Here is an 8,889-nt window from a genome sequence, read left to right as displayed (position 1 = left end):
ATGTTAATTACTGTAGCTTAAAAGGCAGGTAGCACAGCTGCCTCCCAAAGCTTCCCTGGCTGTGAGAGACATAAGGATGCATAAAGTATCATTCCATGAGTAACGTAAACAAACAGCTGTCCTTGGAACAAAGATCACATTTAAAAGAGAGAATGATCAAAGCATTGTCTCCACTATGACAATGATGGCCATGGTGGTGCTGGCACTGCCTGTTGGGAAAGATTAGATTTTGCAGTGCAGCAGAGTGCCCTGCATTTCCATGGAGACAAAAATTGTGTGTTACGCTTTGTGGCCTTCCAGCTCTTAGTATTTTCATGTTTTGAAACATGCTTAGAAGGAAAAGCTTACCAAAAATATATTTTGGCTTTTAGCCCTTTTCCATGAACCACAATCTTGCCCATAGAATTTAACTCATTTTTGTGTCTGTTTTTCTGTGGATAAGCTTTATAACATAAATAACATCTATACATGTTCAACTGTTTAAAGAGTAATCAGCAAGTTCTGCCAAGGAGTCCCTCTGGAACCATATAAGCATCCTGGCCCTAAATGAACCAGAAGTGTTTTTCCACATGGCAAATGATCTGTGTTAAATGTAAATCCTTTTTAATGTTCACATCTGCTCTCATAAGCAGGTGTATTATGATAAAACGTGTACCAATTTGTCATCACTGTAATTCTTAAAATTCTGCATTTAACAATTGAATTGAAGAACTAAGTTGATTTTGTTTGCCATACACCAAGCAAAAGTAAATGCAATAATTTCAAGAGATTTATGAAAAATTGAATTTGAAGTATGGCCAAATCTTTGTAGTAGTTTTCATTGCTTTTCAGTCAAGAAAGGTACAAGAAAGAGAATATCTAACTCTCTCATCTTATCTCACTATTGTCACTGCAGAAAATTGACAGTGCTCAACTGTGTAAACTTATGGCTTACTGTCAAACTTCATTCTTGGCTGCATGTTGAAAATGTGATTAAAATTAATAGCGAAGATGGAAAAAAATAATATAAAATAGAAAAATTGCTTTGGAAACTCTACATTGAGCAATTACCAGTTTTTTCCTAGATGTTATAAACCACTCTACACCAAAATTTGATAAATTATTTTAGTATAGAACCACATGGAAACTTCGAATATCCAGCAATGAATGTGTATTGAATTTTTCTCTGTTAGTATTCAGTGATTTTTATCCTCTATATATCTTTAAAATTGAAAGTTATATTTATATTCTCAATCCAGAAAATGTTGTTTTCACAGTGAACTATTTATATTAAAACATGTTAAAATCATCATAATAAATATTTCTCAACAATTCTAATAACCAACTATTAGAATAACCACTTTTTTCTTTTGTTTTTCATTTGTCATGCTACATTAAAAACATATAAAAATAACTTTATCAACTACATAGAAACTAAAAATGGTTTGAAATGCAATCAATTTTACCTTAGACTAAAAGTAAACACTACTCTTAATCCATATATAAGTCAATAATGGACTTTATAATATATGGAAAGCATGTTTGTCAAGATAGCTAATGCCAATATAAGTTTTCATAGGAACTTTAAAGAGGGGAGATATTGCAGTTGTTAGTTTTGTCTACATTGCTATTGACTTTAGAAAGCATATTTTATATTATATTATATTTAAGGGGAACATGAGTAAATTTGTTAGCAGTCTGTCCTTTAGGAGACAGACTATTCTGGGTTTTTATTAATATCACTGGTTATACTATAAACTGTCTATACTATTCAGACACCACAGACTGATTTTTTTCTGACGAATGAGATGTACATCCTACATATCCCCCTAAATAATAGATTTAAAAGCATTATTTTATATTTAGAAAAATCAATATATTTCAGGATGTTTGTGGTTATAACTTAAAAATTAAGATGGAAGACTCAATTAAGAAGTGTTACATAGAATCATAATTATACTCTTAATGATTGTTGTAATTAAATTCATTCTGTGTTTTACTTGTGAATTGAGGCAACATTGATGAAATTTCTACTGCTCTGAAAGATTGAGAACAAATTATGTTTTTAAAACACTACTGGCAATTTAATATGCATATTAATTGATATTTAACTTTTTGCACTGAAATTGTTTCCTGAAAACTTAATTACCTTATCCTCCATATGGGTTAATTATGAAGCAATACAATTTGAAATTGAAAGTGTATATGGTTTTAATTTAATTACATTGAATAATTAATAATGTAGATAAGCTTCTTCCAGTAAAGATACCCATGATCAAAGAATATATTTGCAAAGATTATTGGAATATTTTTATCACATTTTGTAAAGGGATGCCTGGGTATGTAAGTAAAAGATTAAAGTGTTTTAATAAGAAAAGTTACCAGTGGGATTCCTGTGCAGACTCTAAATAAAAAAAATTAAAGACATTCTCAATATTTGCTTAATACAATGAGTACAATATTTACTACTGGAAAGATTATCAGTTTAGCCTGTGAGTATCAATTATTAGCAGAAAAAGTGAAAAATTATTTTATAAAATGCATCATGCACAAAAATTGAAACATGTAGAGGGACATCTATTATTTTCCTTTCAATGATAGAGGTGTTTTAATGTTTAAAATGCTTTCATTTTTTAAAAATATTTTCTTTCCTGTGTTAGTTGGAAAATTTAAGTTTTGGCAAAATACAATGGTGACCCTTCTTTTAAAAAGTCTATTTCATTCTATCTTTAATAGAAAATTTCTTGCAATTTAATTAACCTCAAGTAACTAGAGGGATAACTTCAAAAATTGTAGAAACACTGTGAATCACAGTTGGCTAATTACAGTAATTTTCAATAATTTTTCTTCTTTAATATACTCTATGCAGAACAAGACATATTTGACCTTTAGACATTGAGATGTGTTAATTAATTTAAATTTATTTAATTCCCATTTTAGAAAATTTATTTCTGATGATCTATCAAAAAATTTATACATAATTTTATAAATAATAATTTATACATAATTTATAAATAATAATAATAAATTTACAAATAATCATTTTTTTATTCCTGTTTTGGTGTTTTGCATAATTATACTCTCAAGAACTTTTTATACTCTATGCTTTATTCTGTTGATCTCCTTATTGCTTTTATGAGATCCTCTTTTTATCTTCTCTTTTTATCTTCCATATGAGAGAGAAAACATTTGATACTTGATTTCCTGAGTCCCTTAGCATAATGTTCTTCAGTTTCATCCACTTACCAGAAACTGATATAATTTTATTTTTCTTTCTGGCTGATTGAAACTCCTTTGTGTATAGACAGGACATTTTCTTTATTCATTTCTGTTGATGGACACCTGAACTGCTTTCATAGCTCAATTATTGTGAATTGTCTTGCTGTTTACATTAGTATGTATGTATCACTGTAGTATGTTGCTTTTAGTTCTTTTCTATAAATTCATAAGGAGGGGGATAGATAGGTTGTATGTTTTTTTCATATGTGGTCTTTTGAGGAATCTCGATACTGCTTTCCAAATTAGTATTACTAATTTACAGTCTACCAAGAGTGTACCTTTTCCCACATATCCTTGACAGCATTTATTATTATTTATATTCTGGATTGACATTCCAATTGGAGTGAGGTAAACTCTCAGTATAGTTTCGATTTGCATTTCCTAGTTTGCTAGGAATGTTGAACATTTTTTTCATACATTTTCTAGCCACTTGTATTTCTTTTTCTTTCTCTCTTTTCCTTTATTTTCTTTCTTGATAATTATCCATATAGTTCATTTGGCTGTTTATTTACTAGGTTATTTGTTTTTCTGGTGTTAAGGTTTTGAATCCTTTATATATTCTCCATATAAATACCTCATTAGAGGAGGAGTTGCCAAAGATTTTCTCTCATTTGTATATTCTCTGAACACTCTTGTTTCTTTTGATATAAAGCAGCTTTTTAATTAGAGGCCATCCCACTGATTGATTCTTGGTTTTATTTCTTGAACTTTAGAAGTCTTGTTAATGAAATCAGTACTTGCACTAACATATTGGAGAATTGACTCTTAAGATTTTTTTTTGTTTTGTTTTGTTTTTGTTTGTTTTTGTTTTTCTTCCTAGCAATTAGAGTGCTAAATCCTAGATATTTAATCATCTTTGAAATGACTTTTGTGTAAGGTGAAAGTTAGAGATCTAGTTTCCTTCTCCTATGGGTTTTCCCAGCACAATTTGTTAAAAAGGCTCTCTTTTCACCCACTTAATATTTTTGGCATCTTTGTCAAAGATCAGATGACTGTATCTAGGTGGATTTATCTCTCTGATTCTATTGTTTTTCATTCCTGTTGGGAATGTATCTCACTGGAAGAGTATGGGTAATGTCCTAGGTTTTATCCTGAGCACTACAACAAACACAAACACAAACCAAATTCATTTTGAGGAGAACGCAACAGAGAGAACCACCTTCAGAAGACTCCTGCTGCAGGAACTGGTGAACCTGGGGTAGTGGTCCCTTGGGTTTCTCCCTTGTACCATTTACAGAGGCCAGCCTCTCTGTTAGGCAGTGTTACCTTATCAATCTTTGAATAAATTTCAGTAGGAGGAGAGGTGGAAGGGTAGTAGAAAGGATGAGACCTAGAAGTACCACACCATAGTCACGGGAATGGAAAGATAAAGTTCGTACTTGAAGGGTACATAGGCCATCAGGTGAGTTTCATAAAGAGTCCTGTGCTGAAAATTTGTGTTTGGGGGATTCAGAGTAGTAGTTCATGGCATGGAAGGGGTAGAGGTGTTGAGTAAAGGAAGAGATTTTATAGAAGATAAAGAGCTGGCTTCCCAACTGGGCTGAGGGCCATCTCAGGGTTAAAGAAGCATTACTGTTTATCTGACAGATGTTACTTCTGCCTGGATCTCTCACACTTGCCTGTCAGACTTCCTCAACTGGTGTCTGTCACTAGAGTTCATCTACACTCTCATGACCTCTGCAAAAAATCCTTTAGGGTTTTCAAGATCTTATCCTTCTCAATAATGCCTGTTTTCTCTTTCATTGACTGATACTATTCTTAAAATGACTCAGCCTATAGGCACCAAACAAAGGCAAGATGACAGCTACAGGGTGTCAGAGTCCCATTCCCATCACCTGGCCTCCCCCTGTTCCTGAGCTGACCTCTCTGACCCTGCTGGAAAAGTCGTGAATCTCCTTCACTTTATATTCTTAATGAGGCTATTTACCCTGCATACTAAAAGAGATCATGACTGTATAATGAATTTCCCACTCTGAGCTAAGCATACAGAGTGACCCATTTGAGCTGCTTACAGTTTAACCTTTTAACAGATGAGAACACTATTGTCACACATAGAGACACATTGTAAGGTTGTCATAATTAAATAATCTCAGTAATCTACAGCTTTTTTACATTTACTTTTTAAAAATTGTTTTTTAATTGAAATTTTAAGACTGGTTCTTATGTTTTTTTAATTCTGAAAAATATCTGGGAAAATATATGAACTGATAAAGATTTTTTTAAAATGTCATATGCATATCCAAATGGGAATTTTGCATATTCAAGGAAAAAGCCCAGTTTTCCAGGTGTTACCTAGAGCTGGATCTATTTTATGACTGGCAGTAAGTCTCATAACTCTCTGAGTCAGGTGCATCTTGTGTATTTAGAAAGTTTTGTTATCAGGCCACAGAGGTCTGCACCTGGGCAAGACTGGAGGTTTGGAGAAAGGATGGAAGTGTATTCGTGGAAAATTGAGGATGGACATTAGAAGTGAACTTTTGGTGTAAAATGTGCACTGGATGAGATAAAACCCTTCCTTAAATTCCTATATATTGTTTACAAACACCTTGATTACTATATTATTTATTTAAAATGTGAAGAAAACTAATATTGATTGAGTTTTGAAATGGGTTGACTTAGAGGCAGCATGATTGTCTGATTTTTCATGTGTTGGGATGCACTTATTTTTAAACAATTTTGTCTCTTAAATCCTGAAATCTTAACAATACAGACACCTCTTTTAAGCAATTGTCTTTTTCTTGCATCTTTCATGGAATAAATTTGTGTTTCCCCTGAGAGCTGCTAAACAAAATGGTAAAGAAAGTAAAGCAATCAAATTCCACACTGGGCCCTGCCACCCAGGCCAGCCCTTGCCTATGTACCCAAGGGTGCTGCCAATGCAGGGCAGGATAGCCTATGAGAAAATAACATCTGCTTTTATTTTCCATTTACCCTATCCTCCCCTGTGATTTATCTAAAGACCGCAGCTCCTGAATCTTGGTTTTGGGCAAGCTAGGGAGAGAAGCTGATGGAGACCCAGGAAGGACAACTGTGGCAAGAAAGAGGGAGGAGATTGTGATTGAGGATTTGAGCTGCAGTGGGAGAAAGGTCTGAATGTTCTCCAGGGGAAAAGTAGGTATGATGTGTGTGTGTGTGTGTGTGTGTGTGTGTGTGTGTGTGTGTGTGTGTTTTCACACATGGTATGAGTGGAGTATCATTGTTTGTTCTTTTATTATTGATTTATATGTTATGAAACTCCTGTGTGTCTAACATGTTCCTCAATCTCCACAAACCCTCTGTCTCTGGAAAAAGCCTTCATATGTATGTGAGTTATCCACTTAAAGTTCATGGTGTGAGACAAACAAGATAGTTTAGAAGGGCTATGATTGGGTTATGAGATTCTTAACCCAATCAGTGAATTAATCCCCAGATAGGATTAACTAAGCCATCACTGAATGTGGGTAGAGTATGGCTGGAGGAGGTGGGTCATTAAGGGTGTGCCTATGGAATATATAGTTTATATCTGTGAATGCAGTCTTTCTCTGATTCTGATCCTCATATGAGCTGCTTCCTCAGTCATACTTTTTCACTATGATATTCTGCATTACCTTGACCCCAAAAGATTGGAATTAGCCATCTATGGATTAAGACTTCTGAAACTGTGAGTCCTTAATAAACTTTTTCTCCTCTAAAATTGTTCTTGTTTGGTCTTTTAGTCACTGCAATGAAAAGTCTAACTAAAAAAAAATGAAACTAAATGCAATAAGTAATTAGTGCTAGCAAAGGGCATATAAGACTTCAACCTGCCCAGGGGACAAAGCCTATACATGGTTCAGCTTACCTCTGCAGCTGACATCATGGTGTCACAGTTTCTGTGGCCAAAGAAACTATTTCACCAGTCCCCCCATCACTGAAAGGTCCAGTTTCCCCCTTAGATCTCAACAGGCTAGTTCAGACTTCTCCACTGATCTGCTTTGAAAGATGGAAACAATTTTCATCTTGCAGAGGGAACATCGCATGTTTGATGGCCCACCAAAGGTAACGGAATATATCAGCTGCCTCATTCTGCAATATTTATTCAGGAGGAAGGTACATTTTTAAAAGGGAAGGCTTAAAATGTGGCTTTAAAACTTAACCCTTGAGGTCAAATAGCTCTTAGAAATCTTACTAACTAAGAATAATTACGAAGAGAAATGAAATAGCTATTGCAAAATGTCACTCCTGTTCTCTCTCATTCATATATAGATGTATATGTAGATATATTTATATATCTATAGATAGGTTGGTTTTATCCATCTTTCTATCTATCTATCTATCTATCTATCTATCTATCTATCTATCTATCTATCTATCTACCTACCTATCTGGCATGCTATTAAGGAAGGCTAGAAAGCCTTTCTCTCTCCTAGCAAATACAAAACTTAACAGGAAAGACTATGATGTGGAAACTGAGCTGCTCTCTGTGATGTTAACCCTCCAGCCAAGTGCCTTCTCTACCTCTTTCCAGGAATTTCTTGTTTCCCATTAGTTTTTTTCTCCTTCCTTTTCCCCTCTGTCCTTCCCTTCCTTGCTTTCTAAGGACTGGGTGTGTGTAATTCACTTTAGCCAGCACTTCTTAGTTTTTAAATTACTATTGTCATTATCTGTCTGTCAAAGCCTCTCTTTTTAAAAATGTCATAATTTTCTCCTTTGTCTGATTTCCTTAATCCCATTTATTAACCTTCCCACCCTTTGATACCCATTAGTGTTTTAATGCATCTTCTGGCATGTTTACTTAGATAATTACATGTTTACTTATCTAAGCAAACAAGGTGGTGAACTAACTGGAACATATTTACTTAGATAATTACAAATGTCTGAAAAATACACAGTGTTCTGTGGGCATTTAATTTTGCATAGATGGTGCTGGGTTTTGGGATCTCCTGTTCTTTCCTCTTTTTCCTGCCCAATGTGTTTCTGCAGTCTATCCTTGTGTTGGTATGCAAATTTAACTCACTGTCTTCGATTACTCATAGTGTATGACATAGACTATAATAAGCTTGTGTTACATTTTATGTTTATGTTTCATTCTTCCACACATGGACAAATACTCTGCAATATTTAGCTGTGCTGCAATAAAAAACCTGTCACCTGGTTCTGTTTTGTTGTGCACTTGTTTTGGGTTCCCATATGGAAGGACAGACTGATCTTGCTAGGAGGTAGGGTATATACATTCTTAATTTCAGTAAAGTCCACTGGATTGCTCTGTGGAATGGCTCTAATGGTGTAGGTACACCTAAGCTATTCATTTATACCCTTTCTTGTAGCATGTAAAATTATCCAGAATTCAGATTTCCCCACATATCTATGCAAAATGTAATGACTGAATTCTAACTGAAGATTGGGAACATTAGGTAGTTAATCCTTTTCATAAGAATTTTTTCTGAGTTTATGTTTTTGCTGTAATATATCCAGAAAAGTAAGTGGCATTACTCTGCTCAGACTGTACCCCTTCCTGTATTTACACCTTTAACCACAACATCACTCTGAAATTCCTTACACAAAAAGTAATGTGATTTCCTCACTCCTCTGATTATAAGCTGAGCAGAAATGATATAATGCCAGTTCTAGGGTGAGGTTTTAAGAACACCAAGAGTTTCTGTCCACTGTTTT

Source organism: Ictidomys tridecemlineatus, unplaced genomic scaffold, assembly GCF_052094955.1.
Source record: "Ictidomys tridecemlineatus isolate mIctTri1 unplaced genomic scaffold, mIctTri1.hap1 Scaffold_70, whole genome shotgun sequence".
NCBI classification, from domain to species: domain Eukaryota; kingdom Metazoa; phylum Chordata; class Mammalia; order Rodentia; family Sciuridae; genus Ictidomys; species Ictidomys tridecemlineatus.
The sequence above is the reverse complement of the archived record's forward strand: the minus strand, read 5'-3'. Positions refer to the sequence as shown.